Source organism: Anser brachyrhynchus (genome assembly GCF_964034855.1).
Source record: "Anser brachyrhynchus genome assembly, contig: SCAFFOLD_136, whole genome shotgun sequence".
Taxonomy (NCBI): domain Eukaryota; kingdom Metazoa; phylum Chordata; class Aves; order Anseriformes; family Anatidae; genus Anser; species Anser brachyrhynchus.
In genome coordinates, this window is record NW_027663490.1 from 146,046 (window position 1) to 168,305 (window position 22,260).

A 22,260-nucleotide genomic window follows, 5' to 3' on the forward strand; every position below is an offset into this window, starting at 1 on the left:
ACTGCTGTGTTCCCAGCTTTCGCTTCTGCACCGACCGTGTGGCAGAGCCCGCAAGCTGCTTCCTCAGCTGGAAGAGGAAGAGGAGTGACCTCAACTGTGCCGAGGTAAAGCAGAACCGTTGAAAAGATTTGTCAAAGATGCGGCTGGTACCAGCGCAGCCGCTGCAGCTGCAGCAGGTCCTGGAGCATTGGAGAAGATAGAGAGGGGTTTCTTCGTGAAAAGAATGCTGTGAAAGTGTTTTCACGCCAGAAATTAGGAGAAGCGCCTCTGTTGTTTGGATATCCTCTATTGACCTGGCACACGGGCATTACAGCATACCTGGCACACTCTTTGTATTGTTTGTAAAAGAAAAAAAAAAAAAAAGTGTTTTAGGGCAGGCCAAAAACCTGCCTTGGCACTTCCACATCGCAGCAGTGCTTGCAGGCCGTGCATCCTGGATGCCAGGCAAGGATCTAAATCCGATGGTGCTGTTGGTAACGTGAAGTTCAGGAAGCACTTCTGGGTTTTTCTGCTCTTCCATGTGAATTTTTGCCCTGTGAAGGTGGTGTACTGAGCTCTTTTCTTACCAACAAATAGGTTTAAAAGCAGTTACAGCAAGGATGAGCTGTGTTAGCAGGAGGCTCTTCTGTGCTTTGACCATGGGAAGATGAATGGTTTACCTATGCACCGTTAAATATAATTTGACACCTAGCACACAACACTTGCAGCCTGTGGGGTGCTTTAACAAGCAGGTAAATCAGCGGAGACTGTTTTGCAGCAAGGCTGATGCTGGGTGATTAAAAAGCAGGGTCACAACAAGGAGAAAAAAAAAAAAAAAAAGCTTTGGAGATCTTTTTTAAAATGAGACTGCTTTTTATGGCATTTAGGGCTGTGAGGTATCCTTGGTTTTTGCTTTCTTCCCATTCCTTAGACCAGATCCATTCATATCCTGAACAGCGTTCTGGGTCTGTTCAGGAAAATGGAAGGCAACAAGCAAAATGATGAGCTCCTTGGGCATTCAAAAGAGCTCAGTCTGGGAAAGATTTCAAGTCCAACTTCCATGCTAAGGAGCACCAGTAATTTTTAGAAGTAGATGCAGAGGAATCTGCATGGCACTAAGTGTGTTTCTGAAGGTGCTAAAGGTCAGAAGTGACGATTCCTCTCAATACTAAAGAAGAGAAGGAAACCTTGCACTTAACTACTGTTTTTATTCCCTTTGTCAAGCAGTCAAAACCAACAACTAATACGGGAACCCAACTTTTCCCCTCTTTACTTTAGATTTGGGAAAATTCCCTGCCAAAATAATACTTCCTGGAAAATTCACTAGTGTTTGTGTGAGTAAAAGGTTCCAACCTTTTATTATTAATTTGTAAGAACTATTTCATCCGCTTTTGTCCAGAAGAGTCAGAAATAATTTGCACAGAAATGTGCAGCATTTTAATGAAAGGCTTCAGAATCACTCTAATTTGAACTTTATCTGGTCTGGTTGCAGGTTTTATGACATTTAGTGTCTTAAAAAAAAATCAAAATATCTGACTTCACATCAGAAAAAAAAAACCTGCTTGTGGCTAAATAAAATCTGTTGCAGCTCTGGTCATTGAAAAATCATTGGCTGTTAAATTGGACCTAAGTCATCTTTTCTAACCTTTCATGATCTTGCAGCAATGGATGATGATGGATATATGGATTAGGGAACAGCACGTGATGGCAAACCTGTGGTATTTGCTACAGCGCAGAAAGAAAACAAATTGCTTCCAAAAAATCAAACTAATTCAAAATTCTTGGTATCATGCAGCCATGCCACTGGCAAAGTGAGCATTGCCCTGCCTCTCAAAGCTTGCTGTATCCTTGATCTGCTGTCTTCCTGCTGTTAATTGATTGCAACTCTACGTGTCTGATCAGGGCTACGAGTTGTTCTCGATATGGATACCATACGACATATACTGTGCACGCTTGTGTGTATAGATATGTTTATCCTGTATGCATGTACATATTTGATCTGGATAGGCTGGAGCGATGGGCTGAGGTCAACTGTATGAAGATCAACAAGGCCAAGTGCCGGGTCCTGCACCTGGGGCGCAACAACCCCAAGCAGAGCTACAGGCTGGGAGATGAGTGGCTGGAAAGCTGCCTGGCCGAGAAGGACCTGGGAGTGTTGGTTGACAGTCGGCTGAATATGAGCCAGCAGTGTGCCCAGGTGGCCAAGAAGGCCAACAGCATCCTGGCCTGTATAAGAAGCAGTGTGGCCAGCAGGTCTAGGGAAGTGATTGTCCCCCTGTACTCGGCTCTGGTGAGGCCGCACCTTGAGTACTGTGTTCAGTTTTGGGCCCCTCGCTACAGGAAGGACATGGACGTGCTCGAGCGAGTCCAGAGAAGGGCGACCAAGCTGGTGAGGGGTCTGGAGAACAAGTCTTACGAGGAGCGGCTGAGGGAGCTGGGCTTGTTCAGCCTGGAGAAGAGGAGGCTCAGGGGCGACCTTATCGCTCTCTACAGTTACCTTAAAGGAGGCTGTAAAGAGGTGGGGGTTGGTCTGTTCTCCTACGTGCCTGGTGACAGGACGAGGGGGAATGGGCGAAAGTTGCGACAGGGGAGTTTTAGGTTGGATGTTAGGAAGTACTTCTTTACCGAAAGGGTTATTAAGCATTGGAACGGGCTGCCCAGGGAGGTGGTGGAGTCACCATCCCTGGAGGTCTTTAAAAGACGTTTAGATGTAGAGCTTAGCGATATGGTTTAGTGGAGTACTTAGTGTTAGGTCGGAGGTTGGACTCGATGATCTTGAGGTCTCTTCCAACCTAGAAATCCGTGATACTGTGTGATACATATGTATGCATATTTGTGTGCTGGCCCCCAGATCACTCATGGTATAAAGCATTGGCCTCGAAGGCATACTCATCAAAATATTTGGTAGATCCTCCTTTTTTTTCTAGTTCCCTCAAAATGAGAGAGTTTTTACGCGCTCTCTGTGTCAAAAAGGCAAAACTTCTGATTTCCACTGTCGCTCTCGCTAACTTTCTATCACTCACTCCTCGTGTGTGTGTCTAAACACATATGTGTGTATGCGTATGCACATTTGTGTATTTCTGTGCACTGGTGTGTTTTTTGCTGTACAGGTAATAAAGACGGGGAAAGGTTTTAGTGTTTTCTTAATAGGTGAAGAAATCTTGAAGACCAGAGATTGGAACATACTGAATTTTGAATTAAAAAAAAAAAAAAAAAAGTCAAATTTTCTGGCTGTGGAAGATGGAGCCTCATTTTTGCAGCCACTTTGAATCACGAGTTCATCTCTAAATGCACTGGGTTTTTTTGTTTTTGTTTTGTTTTGTGGTGTTTTTTTTTTTGGTTTTTATTTTTTGAAGAGCTAACTAACCCTGGCTGTCTCCAGTCTGAGAGAGTGTTCAGATGGACTTGCTTCCTCCATTAGTTATAAGCTGTTTAAAAGCACATCCTATGTTTGAATTGTGGATGAGAGGCTCCCTTGGCAAAGTGAGGAGGCAAATTCTTCCTACCCCTTTATCATTAATTCACGGATTCAGTGTTGGTTCGGCCTCCAGGAGAAGTTAACTGGAAGTCTTTGAAGATCGATAACTTTGCTGAGGTTGTCCAGGTAGGTGAACTCGAAGACCCACAGTGACTGGAACGTGCTATTTAATGCGTCATACTGCGTTCTGTAGAAGTTACTCGTAGCCATAGTTGATCATTGCCTTGCATGTATGATCAGGTGGTTTTTGAAGAAGTGACTCCCTTTTCAGGCTTCCGGATGTGCTCCAAGGCATATTATTGAGGACGTGGAAGAGAACACTTGCTGACAAAGCTCCTGGCAGCTTTACAGAACTTTAGTTTAATATTGTGTTAGTTCCCGTAACAGCTGATTTCAAGGCATTGCTCTCCTCAAGAGACTAATTTGATGAACAGAAGAAAGCTGGAAAAATGCTTGCTACTCATTATTTTTCACTTGTTGGTACTTTGTTTAGGGTTACTTTTAAAAAGAAGATTTCACTGATCACAAGCCAGTGGAAGACTTTCAGCCCAAGCAAGGGTGAAGACAGCTCTCTCCAAGAGCAGAGGAAGTCCCTGTGGAGAGAACCCGAGCTTGTTATCAGAACTTGTCGGCATGTCTAAACAAGGAGACGATTGCTACTTCTATTTCTATTCTACCTGTACCAAGGTATGGCTGGGTTTCTTTTGCTTTGCTTTGCTTTGTTTTTTTGTTGTTTTTTTTTTTTTTTTCTTTTTTTTTCAGGAAGGGGTAGAGTAGGAGGAGGAGGCACACTGGTCTTTGGTTAACGTGATAACCAGATAGATTCTGAATTCAATCGTAGCAACCTGAGGCAGTAGCATGGACGTTTTTGAGGCTGTACTATATTTTCCTTGTTGGTTTCCTTTTGGTTACAGGGAGACAACTGTTCCTTCCGCCACTGTGAAGCTGCTCTGGGGAACGAGACAGTCTGCACGCTGTGGCAGGAGGGTCGTTGTTTCAGGAATGTCTGCCGATTCAGACACATGGAAATCGATGTGAGTGCCTAAAGATGTGTTCTCAAAATAAATCAACAAAAGCATTTTTCAGTGCTGTAGGTGTGCTGATTGTGCTTTTGCAGGACAGAGTCCTTTGCTTTGGAATTACACTGGTTTCTGTTAGCAGGGGAGGGGGTGGGAGGAAGGAGAGGGAAATAAAATCAATGCCTTAGGTATGTCTTAGCAAGATTTTCTTTTATTAGACGCCGACAGTATTTTCTCAACAGATGCAGAATAACCGCTAACTAGACTGCTAAAACCTGCTGGAGCAGGGGGGTAATAAACAGGCTGTACTAGCCTCCTGAGAGCAGGCTTGATAATGATCTATCAGGTCTCTTGTGTCCCGGAGTCCTTCAGATAATGCTGTTCTAGCTGCCTGGGCTAGGAAGCAGTGGGGAAAGTTAAAGGTGCAGAAGAACGAAGTCTCCGAGAAGTAGTTCTGGATAGAGTTAACGTAGGCAATTTAAGATGTTCTTTTTCCCTCTGAATAATCCTAGTATAATCCTGGGTGTATTAGTTTAACCCACCCTAAACTGATGTCTGAGAGTGCCTGTCTTCTCAAACTGAATGATGACAAGGCTAAACGTGCATAGTGGTTACAGCTTCTGCAAACTTTGTGAATATGCCCGGAAATACTATACTTCCGTGATAAACTGACCTTTGGAATGATGTTTCAGCACTGTATTGTGACAGCCCTATCGCTGTCGTGACCTGGAACTGTGCATCTCTTTGCAAACCTTAGGTGCATGTTATCACGAGCTTGTCTTTCTTTCTGTCTTCAGAAAAAGCGCGCTGAGATTCCCTGCTACTGGGAGAAGCAGCCAGTAGGCTGTCAGAAAGCCAACTGTGCTTTTCATCACGCAAAGGGACGTTACATCGATGGCGTCTTCTTACCACCAAGCAAGAGTGAGTTTAGGTCCTTTTTCTTTAAGTATTGAAGAATTAATTTTGCATATTACTTAGTGGGTGCCAATAGTGTAGGAGACATCAGGTAACCGTTCATTTGTGAGTGCAGGAAAAGGTCTGCAGTCCTAGGTGGTCAGCTAAACCGAGTGTACTGCTGCTGTACTGCTGGTATTTGTTTTCTGCTTTCATGCTCAGCTTCTCTCTGCTTTGTGTGATATTTGCCTTGCAGTTTGCTTTCTGTTGTTTCGTCTTCTGCTGGGTGGCAGGGAGATGTGTTGTTGTTTGAAGGCAAGTCATTGTTCACGGTGTAAACAGTGGCGGGATGGGCAAAAGGAGATGCTGCATTCATTGCCTGTGCAGGTTATCTGCCTTAGCTACCATCTTCGTGCATTGTGGTCAAAGTTTTAAACTGCCATATTACTGATGATCCTCCTCTTCCTCTAGCTACACTGCCAAGTCCGCCTGAGTCCGCGGACGATGATTTGAAAGTGGCTCAGATGTCACTGCAGCAAAACAAACTTTCTGTCCAGTCCAATCCCTCTCCATAGCTAAGGCGGGTGATGAAAGTGGAAAACTCGGAAAATGTCCCAAGCCCTACACACCCTCCAGTTGTAATCAATGCTGCAGATGATGATGAAGATGATGATGGTGAGCATGGTTTGGTTCCTGGAAGGAATTTGTGCTGTAAATGATTGTGTAAGTCTTTGGTTCTTGGAAGGAATTTGTGCTGTAAATGAATGTATAAATCACAGATGACCTGAGGTCTGACTAGCGATAGGGCAGGCAGTCCGCTCAGGTCACTGGTGGCTTTGTCTGGCAGTCAGTGGACAGAACCTGAAATGTTGGAGGAAAGCTTAGAACCACTCTTGGCTTTAGCTGGTCTGTTGTGTAAAGCTCTATGTGAAACTAGGAAGGAAATTCCTTTTTTTTTGTCTGAAGAGTAATATGTCGTGTAGTAGTTAAAGCTGCAGAGAGAATCTAGAGTCCTAGATGTTTTGTCCTAGGGTAGTCTACTTACGAGTTCATCAGGTCAGTGTAGCTGTATTAAAAAAAAAAAAAAAACAAAAAAAACCCAACTTTTTTATAGGAACCATGGACTGAAGTGTCATTGCATGAGCTACATAATCACGAACAATCTGGCCTATGCATAACTGAATAGATTTTTCCCCTTCAGACCAGCTTTCTGCGGAAGGAGAAGAAACTAAAACTCCCGTCCAGCAACCAGCTGAGGAAGGCCAAAATGGATTACGGATGATTTCCACTCGGAAAGCCAGTGCTACTACTGCTAAACAAGGTATTCCAGCACCTGTAGTAGGATAAATCGGCAGGAGAACTTGACAATTAACTCAAAAGCAATGTGGCGTAAAAACACAACAGAATGTAGGGGTGCTGAATGGACTCGGTTATTTCCATGATCTCATTTCTCCCTGATACCATCATGTGCCCATTGGGTCAGAAAGTTGAACTGCTTTTCTTTCCTTTTGGAGAACAAAACAGGGTCACAGCATGGAGTTTAAATGGCTGCACGTGCAGCCTGGCAACCACTGTTGAAAGCCATATCTAACGATAGAGGGATCTAATATCACGTAAATGGATTAAAATTAAAACTACAGTTTTTACCCTGAAGGGTGAAAGGAGGGGCAAAATGCCATTGATTCTATGGTTGTTTCACTTGTGAGGAGTGTTGACAGGCTTTATTCTAAATACTTCTGAAAGTTCCTGAGCACTAAGAAGCCTGAGGATCTGTGGTCCTCAGTGAGTGCCTCTAAGCCTTAGTCTCATTAACTGTTTTCTGTTTTCAGAGGACGGTCTGAATTTTGGAATAAAAACACTTGAAGAAATCAAATTGCAGAAAATGAAGGAAAAAACTAAGAGACACGGTGGTGAGTTAATATTCCCTGCTTCCTTACCCGGTTCACCTTCATCCTGTGTGATGATTTTTCTTTCAAAAAAAACCTCTTCCAGTAATACCGGGTAGCTGGCTATGCTTTGGTGAATCCAACTATTTTGCCAAAGAAGTGAAATTTGATTGGCTTCAGAATGGCAGGTGATGGTGGCTGGGAGCTGCTTGAGGGATAGACTTCCATGTTTAGCTGGGGGCATCGAGCAACCTGATTCTCAGCCAGCTGGTATTCTAGATGGGAATTCCAAGGGCAACCAGAGGCAAACTAGTCACCTCTCTTATTTGCATGCTCTGGTCACTGTATGTTTGACAGTAATGAATAATTAAAGTTTTTTGTTCTTCGTGATAGTTTTTTCTGTTTGGTAAACTTCCTTATGTTTTGCTTGCTCTGAGCAGAAGGTCCTTCAAGATCTTCTCTTCCTCCCGTCGATTCTATGATTTTTCCTGCTCCGGAAAAGGAAAATGTCCGGACAGTGGTGAGAACTGTGACACTGTCTACAGAGGAAGGTAATAATTCATGCTTTTGTTTTGATTTCATTACTCCTAAACTGGAAGGTTAAGCAAGAAGGAAGGCAATTCACCCCTGTTAGCCTCCTGGTGCTGCCGCCTTCTGTTCAAAACATGCTTTTATGCTGAAAGTCCCTGGTTGTACTGGAAAGCTTTGGTGCTCAGGTTAAGTGCAGTAGCAGGAGAAAGAAAAAAATGTGTCAGTATGCAAATAGGGGGATAACTGAAAAACAGGAGAGTAACGAGAAGAAAGAGCTCTAGAGGACAGTGCTATGTAAGAAGCAATTTCTGAAGCTTTAAAGAGGCTGACAGTGGCACGTGTGGACAGTAGTGCGATAGGAGTCTGTGTATAAATTATATTGTTTAGAGTTGTGCAAATTCCTTTGAAAGGGAAAGAAGTGAAGAAGTACTTCTACCCATAGACATTCACCTTAGAAAGGAATATTTCTCAGCATTTGTACCTAATAATATTCTGCTTGCTTATGCAGCTCTGTTCTGCACAAAGTATAGCTGTCAAGCAGACTCAGATTCATTCTCGACTACATTCAGCTGGAATTTGAGGCAAACACTGAGACTATGGATACTTTTTCTAAGTTAATTATAGTTGAAATATGAGTTTGTGTGGTTTAGCTGTCAAAACAGTGCCTTGCTGGGTTTTTTTTGGACATGGGCTAACAGTATACTATTTCTATTGGCTACTGGTTTCTATGAAATAGAAAAATTTTACTTTTGTTTTAGGGGAGGAACCTGTGGTTCGACTAGATCTTGCTGAGAAACAAGGAAAACGGAAAGCCTCCGTGGGTAAGAACTTTTTATGAGCTGTTATTTAGGTGCCGCCTTCTCTATATGACTGCATTGAAGAGTATTTTTGACGTATGAGAGGAAAATGCGTTGCAGTGGAGATCTGTGTTGACTGCAGAAATGGCAAAAAAACCATTTAGCAGCTGAAAGGCAATTTTATGAAAATATGCTTGAAAAATAGAAGCTTGTGGTTGACTGTTCTCAAATCTTCCTGCAAAGAAATGTTCTTAAAATATTCCTTGTTTTCTCTGTCTGAAGCTGATGTAAGCGCCCTTCCGGTGAAGCGCAGCCTTGCTGAAAGGCTGGGGAAGAAGGTGGAGGTTCCGGGAAATGCTGACAAAGCACCAAAGAGAGGTACAGCTACTAAACAGGCATCTGGATGTGATTCACGGGTTTTGTAGTTAGGCTTTCTGTTTGTCCTTTTCCTGCGATGTTTCTTTTTGCATGTTGGCTGAGGTCTTAATCACCGGGATTCAAAGTTACCTTTCCTGCCTTGTTTTTGAATGTGAACACAAAGTTGACGTTTATGCAGCCTCCCTAATTTGGTCTTTTTCTGTTTTGCAGTTCAAGTTCCCAAGTCTGTGAAGGAGAGGCTAGGATTACCTTCTCAACGGACTAGTACTGCGAAAGGTAACAACTGGCTATTAAATATACTTTCTCCTTCTTCCTTTCCGTGAACTTAGACCGTTTTCATACAGCCCTAAAAAGGAATTCAAATGAAAACAAAGAACTGATTCCTCTTGCTCGAGTGCTGAAGCTCTTCTGACAGCCACTATCAGAAATCTGGCTCTAGGTGTGTGTTTATTTTCCGCTTGTGCCTTGTCAAGGTTTTAAGCTGCTTCTGTGAACCATCATATACAATTAGAATAGAGCCACTGCCGGGAGCAGGAATTTGAAATGCAGTCTGAAAAAGTAATCAAGTAAACTAGCATTTCTGTGTAGCAACTCTCTCTGGATAGGGCTGGTCTTCAAAATACAACAAGTGGCTCAGAGGAGGAGGAGAATGTTAGGCTATTGTCCTAAGATGCGTTATTGGGAACGCTCAGGCTTAGTTTTCCTTAGTACTGTGACAAATTTTGGAGACTTAAACTATTGTTGGACTCTCTTTAAATGTTGGCGCTTCTCATTTCTTGATGATGACAGGGAAGGCTGCTAAGCCAAAGGGAGAGGTCCATGTGAAAACACTGGAGGAAATCCGTCGTGAGAGAGCTCTTCAGAGACGAGAATGTCAAGCCAAAGCCCAGGCTGAATGGCATGGTAAAACCAAAGATCCCAGCGCAGGGGCAAAAATTGAGGGTGAGCCCAAGAAGCAGAGCGTGCTCACTCTTTCCGGGCCCAGCAAAGTGCAGTCGAAGGAGCCGGCAGGTAAAGCCAAGCCAGAAGGAGAAGTGCGTGTTAAAACCCTGGAAGAAATAAAGCGCGAGAAAGCTCTGCGGATGCAGCAGAGTGGAGAAAATGTGCCAGCTCCCCCAGCACAACCTGGACCTGCCCCAGCCGGGCAGAAATCGTTATGGAACACAAAGCTATCAGGTAATAAGATGCTTTAATACCTGCCCCGGTGAGGTGCTTCCCATATTGAGCAAGTTCCGTTTGCTCAGGATCTGCTTTGCTTTTTCCTTCAATGCAGAGGATAAAAGAGTTTAAGGCTGCAAAGTTCAAAGGCAAAGAAGGGCCAGAACATGCAACCATGTCTGTTTTCGTTAATTACGTGATGGTATTCTGTATTTCCCACTAGAAAATTAACACATTGAGGGGCTTTTTAGTCTAATTTTGGTATTCTGTTTTTTTCTGCCATCTGTTTATGGTATGAAGTCCTCCCTGCGTTGAGTTCAAGTTCACCTTCCTCTTTGGCATGTGTTGCTTAACTTGACACGTGTATGTGTTTGTAAAGCATGCTTCAGCGTCTTAATGTGGGGGGCCAGTTTCTGTCAAAAATGACAGAGGATCAAAGGCCTCGTTGTTAAGATTATATCAACTTTGTAAAATGAGATTGTGTGAGGGAGATAAGGAGGGCTTAAAGGCTGCATGCACTGCACATTGTAGCCTTTCTCTCTGTCTCATGGGACACGAGGAAATAAACACACAAAGAAAACAAGTACCCAGCTTTCTTTCGTTTCTTCTCCTGCCAGCCAGATGTTAGGTCAGGAATGGGAGACTAGAATATGACTCTACAAATTTGGATTTTGTAGAACAACTTAATAGATTTTGTGGGACATCACTGCAGGGGAGAGGAAGCTGGTACAACAGTTGCATACACTCTCTTGTCTTACTATACCTGCTGCTTTTCCTTTCCTAGAGGGAGCAAGACTTTAAATACAAAAGCTGTCAACATTTGTGAATCTTACTAGACTTCATACAACGTCTTAGAGTATTGCTTGCACTTGGGATCGCTCTGTGTCTGAGTTTCCCTCGTCCTGGATTATGATTTACTGTAGCTATTCAGTTCCTTTGTTCCTTTGTATGGATTGTTGGTAGACGGAGTTTACTATGTGGAAGATATTGCTGAGAATCCAGGCAATGGCAGTGTAATTCTGCTGGCCAAATACAGTTAACTGTGTAGACGGGCCGTGGAAATGAGGAAGAGAACGTGGATTTTTCATGAGGCAGAGCAAGACTGTATCAGTTCTCTCTTCCTTTTACTCTAGCCAACTTTAACATGTTTGCGAAGCCTTGGGATGGGAAAGTCGCTTCCCCCAAGAAGAAGGCACTGAAACGTAAGGCACCTGGCAGTTTTCCCTCTGCTGTAGCAGCTGTGAAGCCACGGACTGCCTCTGACGCTGACACAATGGGACCTCCAGCCAAAAAAGCAGCTATGGTAAGGACAGGGGCTAATGCAGAAATGGATCCCTTGTAAAATTTACACCCTCCTCTAGGAGAAAAGATGGAAAACTCAAAAGTTCTACAGGCTTTCTGTTTCCTTTTAAATCCAGTAGCTGCCTACAGAATTCTTGTAGTACCCTTCCATATTTATTAGATTAATGGCACTATTTACTTAGTCCTCTGTGATTCTGTGATTTCTCTGGTGTGGAGGATTTTGTCCATTAATGCTGTGTTCTTAAAAGACACAAGATCATTAGTAACCTCCAAGTGAATATTAACTTTCTTCAGGAGCACCTTGGTTTTGTATTTTGGCTAAGGCTCCGCAATGCCAGAGGAGAAGCAGCATGGAGGAAAAAGCTAGTAAGGAATCTTTTACCCATGAGTCCTAAATGCTGTTTTGCTGCTTTCTAGGCTGTTCCAGCCACGCTGGAGCACGTCCCAGCCACCAGACTTGAAGAAAATCCCCAAAACAGGTGATGACCACAACTTGTTCTTTTTCTCAATCGGTGTATATCCCCAGTGAAACATAAGTTCTGTCACACGTGGGGAAAAAAGGAGGGTTCTGAGATAATTAAAGCCCAAATCCATCAGAGGAATAAGTCACGTGAAATGACTTTCTAGCAGCTAGCAGGAATGCTTAATTAGACTTACTTTCTTTAAATGCTGCAAGTCGGTACAGCTTTCCAGTGACTTCTTGCTCTGTCTGAATACCTAAATGAGGATGAGGTGAAGTTCTCCTACTTCCTCGTGAGGTGATAAATGATGAGTAGTGTCCTCTGCCTTTTGGTCCTCAAGAATGCCACCCGAACAAACATACAAGGTGACAAGAGTGCAGGGAGAGCAGAGGGAAGTGATGGCTGCAGATCAGCTTCCTGTAGTGGGGAGCAAACTCTGCTGAGTGTGCCGTGGGAAAAACGACTAACTTAGCAAACAGATATTTGCAGATGGAGACTTCTTAACATTTTTACAGGAAAATTAAGCAAGGTGGCAAAGTGCCTCTTGCTACAACAATTGAACCATCTTTGCTAGACTCCAGGTGCTCTGGCTTCACAGAGAAACCCCCAAACTGAAAAATGTACCTGCTAATATATTGGGCTCTAAATGTCGCCCTGGGTTAATTGAATAACAATCCCTGGGTAAGATTGAAGTGCAGGAGGGGTTGGCTACGGTTTTAAGAGCCGGTTTGCAGAAAAGGGATTTCCCGTTAAGAAATGGCATATACTGATTGTTCTCTTCCTTGCTCTGCCAAGACCTGAAGCACATCTTGGAAGCCAGGCAGAATCTGTGGAGCCAATGGAGTTCTCAAGCTCGACTTCAGCTTCTTCCCAGCTAGAAGAAGCAAGGACACGCCGGCTGAGTTCCACAGGCAACGCGCCCGTATCTGTAGACGAGGATTTAGAGACGCTACTTTGGGAACTCTCAGACGGCATACTGGAAGCCGAGCTCGACTTGGACCCAGGGAAGGATGAGGATGACCTCCTCCTTGAGCTTTCCAAGATGATTGATGATTGAACTGCATAGTCCTATGGTATATTAAAAAAAAAAAAAAAAAAAAACAAAAAAAAAACAACTCTTCTTCTTGTTGGATACCCCGAGGTGATCCTTTTTCTAACTGAGGCTTTGCAATGAGACTTAAAGCACAGTTGGAACTGGTAGAAATTGGCAGGATCTGCACTCAGTTGTCCTAAGTTTCCCTGCTGGTCAGAGTTAAGGTCTTGTGCATGGTTCCGTAACTATAGGTGGCTACCTTTGATATCAAGAGGACAAAGCACTTGTTTCTTTTGGCACAGAAAGATGTCCATCGGCACGCTGTGGTGGCTGTGAATTGACGTAGTGATGGAGCGATGCTCTGAAGGCTTAAACGGAAAGCTTCTTCCTTCCGCCCCCCCTTGGCACAGCTCCATGTTGGGCACATTGTGAAGCCTGGGTGTTCTGATTTCTCGGACAGTTGATACCCAAATCCCGGAGTTACTATGTCAACTCTTGACTTTTATTTGTGTATGCCATTGTTTTGACTGTAATCTTTTCAGATGATGAAGCTGTAGGGGCGGGAGGGAGCAGAATAATTATTCTAGCGTTGTGGACCAAACATGCTGCCAGGAGTGGTGGTGGTGGGGTCAGCCCACCCGGCCTTACTTTCAATTATCAGGGATGATAAAATGGTGTGAAAAGCAGCAGCTCTGCGATACGGCTACGCTACCCCCACTCCCTTCTCTTGTGCTGTACCAAAGTTCCCCCAAGCTTTGGTTGGTGCTTTTTGCTGGTGACAGTAGGACTCCAGGGCGAGTAGTCGGGACTCTCCTGCAGTAACTGGGTCAATTAAGGGTTGGTTTAAGTGCCTCCTGGTTTTTAAAATTGCTCCCCTGAGCTGCTGGCTCTGCTGCCTGCTACAGCAAATGTTCGGGTGCCATCAGCGTCGCACTTGGGCGTGGGCACTGACTCTGCGGAGGAGAGCTGAGGCTCGCGTGTATTGTGTACCCTGCCGCCAGTGATCGTTTTCCCCTAGCAGATCTATTTTGAATCATTTCCCTAAATTTTAGAGGAACTTTAGGCTCTTTGTGCTATGATTTGTGAAGCTGTAGGGGCCCTCAGGCATTTGCTGCTGGCAGAGGAAAACCGCTTGTCGAATTTGTTGTAAATACTTTCTGTTTGGACAACAACGCCTGTGTGTGTGTGTGTGTGTGTGTGTGCGCGTGCGTGCTTTGACGACCCCCTGCGACGCCCCAGCTCCGCGAGGGAAGCTTTGAAGCGGCTCTGGGAAAACCTCTGCGGAAGAAACTGCTGCTGGCGACTTGCGGAAAACGGACTCCACAATCAGTGAGATTGTAAAGTAGGTATGTTTATTCAGCGCTGGGCAGCACGGGAGGTCGTGGGCATGAAGATTGATGACTCTTCCTCGTCACCGCTAGTTGACCTCTTGTCTTTGCACAGACTCAGTTGCTCCTTGGCTCTTGTCCACCTGCAGGACCAGTTTCTCCCAGTTTCTTAAGATAGGCTCGCTCTCTTATTAGGAGACTGACCTTGGTAAGGGGCCCAAGGCTTCTTGCTTTAGTTAATTGGCACAATGCACCATAGTTAGCAAAGACACTAAGTAGCATCCTAGTTTAATGCCGTCAGCGCTCTATCTCTACTTGATAAGATTCTCCTAACTCCCTCTCTCACTGGAGCCCACGCAGCCCTCCGTCCTGCCGAAGGACTTCACGGGGACTTCTGCCGGCTCCGGGTGCCCGCACACAGACAGAAATGTCTTTGAGAGAAAACAATCAGGAGGAGGAGAGCTCAGAGACTGCGGCCGGCTTCGGCCACCTTCCCCTCGCTTTCCCTCTCCGTGTTCAAACCGAGCACTGTTCTGCCGTCAACCTTCGCTGCCTCTGCCCGCGGCGCTGGGCTTTCGCGTGTGCCATTGCTCCTCTACATATTTTATCCTTCCTTTTGTAAGGAATGGTCCAGCAATTCGTGTCACTAAGGGATTTGAAGGGTTAACATCGAGGCCCGGGTCTAGGTGATAAGAGAACAAAGGGGTTTTTAGGGAAAAGTGCTGACTACTGCAGGGGATGTTGCTAGAGTTTCTGAAATCCGGCGCAGAGGCTCCCAAACGAGGAGGAAGGGGGAGCTGAAGGACAATTGAAGGACAAAAGCCTGGGAGGAAGACAACCAGCATTCAGCCCGAGCAAGCCCCGAGAGACCACCAGAGACTGGTACGCAGGCGCCCCTGGGAGGGGTTTCGGATTCCGGAAACCAATTCTAATAACCCTGCCTCTTCTCGAAGTAGTAATGAATATGTATTAGCCTGGGAGCATCAAAACCAGCCGCCTTACGTAACAGGTGTGCGTCCTGGGGGAGCAGAGACTCCCGGCGCACCCAGCGCTGCTTGCTTGCCTCTATTCGTTTAATAAATTGTAAACTTTGATTGTAATCCTATTTGGATTTATAACAGCCATTTATAACACTTTTTATATTTGTATTTTATTTAAGGCTGTCTTGCCCCCCTCCCCCCCCCAGCCTCGCTGCTCACCAATAAAGCTGGCGCAGGGACTCCTGCCTGCGACCATAGAGACGCGGTCCTCCCGGCCTGCTAGAGCGGCCCCCCACGCTCCTCCAGCATCCCAGCGTCCCTTGTGCGCTCCCGCCCGGCCTCAGGGGCTTCCGGAGGCGGCCCAGCAGGGGCGGCGGGAGCAGCGAGGCGGCGGCAGCCATGGCGTACCGCGGGCAGGACCAGAAGGTGCAGACGGTGATGGTGCAGCCCATCGTAGCCTTCCTGCGGCCGGGGAGCGACGGGGGAGCGGGTGGGGGGCGGCCCGGGCCTCAGGGGTCTCGGCCCGGACCTTGAGGCCTTGTCCCGGGGCCCTGGGGCCTCGTTGCAGGGTTTGAGGCCTTGTCTTGAGGCCTTGTCCCGGGCCTGGAGCTCTTGTCCCCGTGCTGAGCCCTTCACGCAGTGCCCCAGAACCTCATCTTCCGCTACCTGCAGAGCGTGAGTAGCGCGGGGAGAGGACGGGGAGGGGATGGGGATGGGGATTTGGAGGGGGTGGGGGGAGCGGGGAGGGTCCGGGGATCTCCCTCGCTGAGTTTTCGGCTCCCACCCGTTGCTCGGGGCAGGTTTGTGGGGAATGGAGAGCTGTGCGGCGTGGTGGTGGGTACAAGGAGCTGCTGCGCAGCCCGGCGTTTCCCCCTCGTGTTAACGGGAGTGGGATCGTGCAGCCGGGCGTGCAGGAGTGTTCCCTTGTGACTGGAAACGTGTCCTTCAGCAAACGTGTAGTATTCACCCAGTCATATAAGACTCTAAAATGTCAGACTGTTAATTGAAACTGCCCCTGAGAGTTGCTCCTTGGAGTTTTTGGGAGCTCTAGCGGCTATGGTTAGCGGGTATTTCTGAACACACGAGAGAGAACAAAACTGCTCGCGGTGTTTGTGTTCCAATTTACTCTCCTCCTTCGTTCTGCAGAGCTCGAGGATCCAGGTGTGGCTGAGCAAGTGAACGTGCGGATAGAAGGCTGCATCATCGTGAGTGTCAGCACGACCCCACGTTACATCGTTAGTTTGTTTTCCCTCATTCACAATCCTATTTTTTCTTGTCAAGAAAAACTAGCCCAAGGGAAAAAAGAAATCGTGCTTCTCTAACAATTAGTCTTCGTTGTCCAGCCTGGGTCAGCACAGCTGACGATGGTTCGTGTTGTTGCTGAACTAATTGCCACTGTTGCCGATTTCTAGGGCTTTGACGAGTACGTGAATTTGGCGCTGGACGACGCAGAGGAGATTCACTCCAAGGCAAAATCAAGGAAACAGCTGGGTGTGTCGTGTGTCTGTGCAACCCGAGTGACGCGCGGTCTGAAACCTGCCCGGGTGAGCCTTCTAGGTAGCAGCACTGAGACGTACCAACCGTGTGACGAGCCTTGCTGTTGAAGTTCAGTGAGCAATTCCTGGCTACATCTCTGTCCCTGATGATTTTTGAGCTGCTGATTTTGCTGGATGAAGGAGAATCTGTCCCTGCCTGAGACCAGTTCTGGTCTTTGAAACGTGTAATACCAGGCGGCCTGCACTCTGCATGATGGGCAAAACCCTGCTCAACCACACAAAACACTTTCTGAAAACACGAGATTATTCTCAGGTTCTGGGCTCTCTCTAATCCCCTCTTTCCCTTCTCTTTGCTGCAGGCTGGATCGTGTTAAAAGGGGACAACATCACTCTTCTACAGAGCGTTTCTAAGTAGAATTTGCCATCCTTAGAACAAAGGTGGCTGCCGTGCTGCGGAGTGACTGAGTGCCAGGGGAACGCGGCCCACTGGTAGATAGGAAGTTATTTGTAACTGGGGTTGCATGCTGAGGTCAAAAGTCTTTCCTTTGTGGGAGCGAGTTGTTTGTAGCTTGAAACAATACGTGATGTATTTCACAAATAGCCATTTTTCACATTAACTGTAAATGTAAACCACAAATCTGCCTGTTTTCAGTCTCTTCCTTCTGTGAATGGAGAAGGAGGAGAAATATAGAAGCGTGGGCTTTTCTTTTTGCTGTGGATCTGATAAGTTTCGATAACGCTATGTGCTTTCTTGACCATTACATCTGCGTTATGTGGCCAGGGTGGACTCGTTCAGGGCACGGAAGCCCCACACAGTCCTTGAGCTAGCAGGGTGCTAAGGAGGGTGTTGGAGATTTTGCATACAATTGCAGCCCTTTGTTGCTGCAGTGACAGGTTCCTCAGATTCTTTCTAAACAGGGTTTAGCTTGTTGAGAATCTTTTTGGGAGTGTTTATTGTGGATCAGTCAGTAAAAGTATCTTAGTGGGCCCGTGAGGGATTTGGGGCTGTGGTGCAGTAACCCAGTGTTTACAAGTGTTACTGCTATGCATGCTTGTCCAATAACGTCTCCAGATCAGAGAGTGAGAGCGGGCAACTGGTTTGGATTAAATCTGTCACTTCTTGCTGCTTTGGACAGAGCCTGTAGATTAAACCCTTGTGCTGTTCAATAAGCTGGGGTATCAGATGTGTCGGTTGGGTTTTTATCATTTGATTTATTTTTTTTATCCGTTTGGAGATCTGTCTTTTCTATTTAAGTTTCCCCAAGAGAGCTGAGTTGCTTGATGCATCGACCAAAGAGAAGTTCCCCGGCTGACTTGGGACAGCCAGTCCCCTCGTTTTTCTGATCACAAAAAAAAAAAAAAAAAAAAGAAAAAGAAAAAAATCGAAGAAGAAAAATTTTGACTGTAACTGTAACTCAGAAACTAAGATTACCTAAATGGAGAGAAATGAATTTTGATGCACAGGCTGTGCTAGAAATCTGTTAATCAGCATTCAGTTTTTCAAAACTTCAATTTGTGTATCATCATCATGAAAATTAATAAATTCAAGGTGGGAGATCCTTTCCTGAAAGGGAAGGACAGAAATACGAGTCTTGCTGTGGGGCCTACCCAGCGCAGTTCTGCCATTCCGAGAAGTAATACGTCAGGAGTGTCACAGCAGACGTTCCCAGGAAGAAACCTTTGAGGGGCAGCGTGACACACTTGATTGGCTAAAGCAGCTTCAGCTGGACAGCCTGCTGCCGGGATGGGTAATTCTAAGTTGTGTTCAAGTTGCTGAGTTCCTTTCAGCATGTAGTAAAGATGTAACGTGCCGATGTCGTTTGGGAACAGGAGGCATTACGTGTCACCAGCAGTGGGCACGTAGGGAACAAAACAGTATCTTACGAGGTCCTCCACATCTGCCTTTCATTTTGTCCTTGGTTTGCCAGCTGGAGCTTTCAGGAGGTGAGGAAGGAGGCTGTCCCAGTGAATAGTTCAGGTGTTGCAGGGTATTTGTGATGCAGTGCTTGTAAAATTTACCTGCCCGCATCTCCTGTTACAGGCAGCCCCCCGTGGGCCCTGTGAGATGGGGAGCTGCTGCCCGGGGTTAGGCCCAAGGTGCCCTGTCAGGCCCAGGGCCGCCCTTCCCCTTCCCCTCGCCCTGCCCTTCCCTCCCGCTCCTCAGCCCTTGCTCAGGCCTTTTGGGCCGTCTGGCCGTCCGTCTGTCCATCCATCCGGCCGTCTGGCCGTCCATCTGGCCCTGTGTCCCTCCATCCCACCGCCCTGCCCCGTCCCTGCCGTCTCCCTAGGGAAGCAAAGAGTCCCTGGGCTGCCTTCAGGGGGGAGGTTCTGCTCAGGAAATTAAAGCTTCCCCCTTAACGGGCGCCTTGCGAGTTATTTTGAGTTCCAACCTTCTGCCTTCCTTTCGTAGCAGTGCCTCTGAGGGGTGCGCTGTAAGGTAGCCGTCATCTGGCGCGCTGCTCCTGCGTTTCCCAAAGGAACTGCCTTCGGGATCTGACTAACTCTGGATGCACGCGGTTGTCACCTTAATTTCTCCGTTAGTTTGCTGAAAACAACCCGCTTGGGTGACCTTTGTGTTTGTTTCTTCAAACTTGGATCGAGGAGGTCTCTGTTTCCTTATGTTGATGTTCACGACGAAAGTGCAGAAGGGATGCTTACTGTTGCCCGGGTCAGTCCTGTTGCCAGGATGGGAATGTTTAGCCTACCGGCCCTCTGGTGCTGTTAGGCTGCACTCGGAGTGTGAGCTCTGGGCCTTATTTGGAAAAGACTGCGTTATTTGAGTGTACAAACCCGAGATATTCTGCGGATAGGTGATTCTCAAACCACGTCAGAACCACCGCTGTGACGTGTGCTGGAGTCGGACGCGCGTTTGACTGATCAGGCGGAGCAGGTGAATTGAATTTGTTGCTGGATGGCGAGGTGTTCTGGGGGAAGAGCTAGTCTAAGGAAAACTTCCTCTTACTGCCCCTTCCCATCTCAAATGGCCACTGCCTGGGGAAATTGCTTCTTTATGACATTAACTACAACGTTACAGTGAGGATGAGGAATCATCATTACTCCCATAGTTATTTGCTGCCAGGCCGCAGCGTTGATTTCAGAGATTTAAAAAAAAAAACAACAGGAAAAAGAAAGGAAGTATGTATTCTTTCACATACTCTCTTTTCCCTGAGAGTAAATGTTGTAGCTTCAGCAGTACCCTTCCTCTGGAAACGATTCCCAGTGCCTGCTCAGACACTGGGGAGTAAAATGACAGAACAATGGAGGAGAGCCACCCGATATAAAGAAAGGAAAAAAGGGGTTATGGATGAAGGGAAAGCAACTACATAAAAAATTGGTGCTATCTAAAAATTGGTTAACGGTTTGGGACCTGCAGGTGCTGCCTACACGTGCGTGTGTTGCAGTCGTGCCTGTTGCCACTGCGCAAAATGGAGAGAGCTTCTTTGTCGAATGCAGCATGTTAAAGAATGCGCCATTGCCTGGAAGAAATGCACGGCCTTCCCTCGTGTGGGACTTCTTCCCCATTGATCTGTGGTTTACCTGAAGGTTTACCATAACCTACATAAGTTTCAAAAGCAAGCAAGCAACCAACCAAAAAACAACACCAACATTAAAGAGTGGCAAGGCAGATGCTCATCTGGGGACTCTGACTCATCGGTGACATCACCAAGCAAAGCATTGTGAGCGCTTCGGGTCGGGGCTGCTGTGGCGAGCCTCGCAGCCGCGAGGGAGAGCGGGTACGGTTCGCCTCTGGCGGGTCTGTGTCAGCCCTCTGCCCTGGTGGCTTCGTTAGCAGTGAGAGTTTGACTGCTGTGTTCCCAGCTTTCGCTTCTGCACCGACCGTGTGGCAGAGCCCGCAAGCTGCTTCCTCAGCTGGAAGAGGAAGAGGAGTGACCTCAACTGTGCCGAGGTAAAGCAGAACCGTTGAAAAGATTTGTCAAAGATGCGGCTGGTACCAGCGCAGCCGCTGCAGCTGCAGCAGGTCCTGGAGCATTGGAGAAGATAGAGAGGGGTTTCTTCGTGAAAAGAATGCTGTGAAAGTGTTTTCACGCCAGAAATTAGGAGAAGCGCCTCTGTTGTTTGGATATCCTCTATTGACCTGGCACACGGGCATTACAGCATACCTGGCACACTCTTTGTATTGTTTGTAAAAGAAAAAAAAAAAAAAGTGTTTTAGGGCAGGCCAAAAACCTGCCTTGGCACTTCCACATCGCAGCAGTGCTTGCAGGCCGTGCATCCTGGATGCCAGGCAAGGATCTAAATCCGATGGTGCTGTTGGTAACGTGAAGTTCAGGAAGCACTTCTGGGTTTTTCTGCTCTTCCATGTGAATTTTTGCCCTGTGAAGGTGGTGTACTGAGCTCTTTTCTTACCAACAAATAGGTTTAAAAGCAGTTACAGCAAGGATGAGCTGTGTTAGCAGGAGGCTCTTCTGTGCTTTGACCATGGGAAGATGAATGGTTTACCTATGCACCGTTAAATATAATTTGACACCTAGCACACAACACTTGCAGCCTGTGGGGTGCTTTAACAAGCAGGTAAATCAGCGGAGACTGTTTTGCAGCAAGGCTGATGCTGGGTGATTAAAAAGCAGGGTCACAACAAGGAGAAAAAAAAAAAAAAAAAGCTTTGGAGATCTTTTTTAAAATGAGACTGCTTTTTATGGCATTTAGGGCTGTGAGGTATCCTTGGTTTTTGCTTTCTTCCCATTCCTTAGACCAGATCCATTCATATCCTGAACAGCGTTCTGGGTCTGTTCAGGAAAATGGAAGGCAACAAGCAAAATGATGAGCTCCTTGGGCATTCAAAAGAGCTCAGTCTGGGAAAGATTTCAAGTCCAACTTCCATGCTAAGGAGCACCAGTAATTTTTAGAAGTAGATGCAGAGGAATCTGCATGGCACTAAGTGTGTTTCTGAAGGTGCTAAAGGTCAGAAGTGACGATTCCTCTCAATACTAAAGAAGAGAAGGAAACCTTGCACTTAACTACTGTTTTTATTCCCTTTGTCAAGCAGTCAAAACCAACAACTAATACGGGAACCCAACTTTTCCCCTCTTTACTTTAGATTTGGGAAAATTCCCTGCCAAAATAATACTTCCTGGAAAATTCACTAGTGTTTGTGTGAGTAAAAGGTTCCAACCTTTTATTATTAATTTGTAAGAACTATTTCATCCGCTTTTGTCCAGAAGAGTCAGAAATAATTTGCACAGAAATGTGCAGCATTTTAATGAAAGGCTTCAGAATCACTCTAATTTGAACTTTATCTGGTCTGGTTGCAGGTTTTATGACATTTAGTGTCTTAAAAAAAAATCAAAATATCTGACTTCACATCAGAAAAAAAAAACCTGCTTGTGGCTAAATAAAATCTGTTGCAGCTCTGGTCATTGAAAAATCATTGGCTGTTAAATTGGACCTAAGTCATCTTTTCTAACCTTTCATGATCTTGCAGCAATGGATGATGATGGATATATGGATTAGGGAACAGCACGTGATGGCAAACCTGTGGTATTTGCTACAGCGCAGAAAGAAAACAAATTGCTTCCAAA

General features: G+C 46.1%; 1 long non-coding RNA gene across 1 annotated transcript; it reads left to right on the forward strand.

Moving 5' to 3' along the window:
• Window positions 1–2,342: 2,342 nt before the first annotated feature.
• On the forward strand, window positions 2,343–10,691 carry LOC308187397. Its single transcript, XR_013944658.1, has 2 exons — window positions 2,343–6,045; window positions 6,572–10,691. It is a non-coding gene; the product is annotated as an uncharacterized lncRNA (long non-coding RNA).
• Window positions 10,692–22,260: the final 11,569 nt, after the last annotated feature.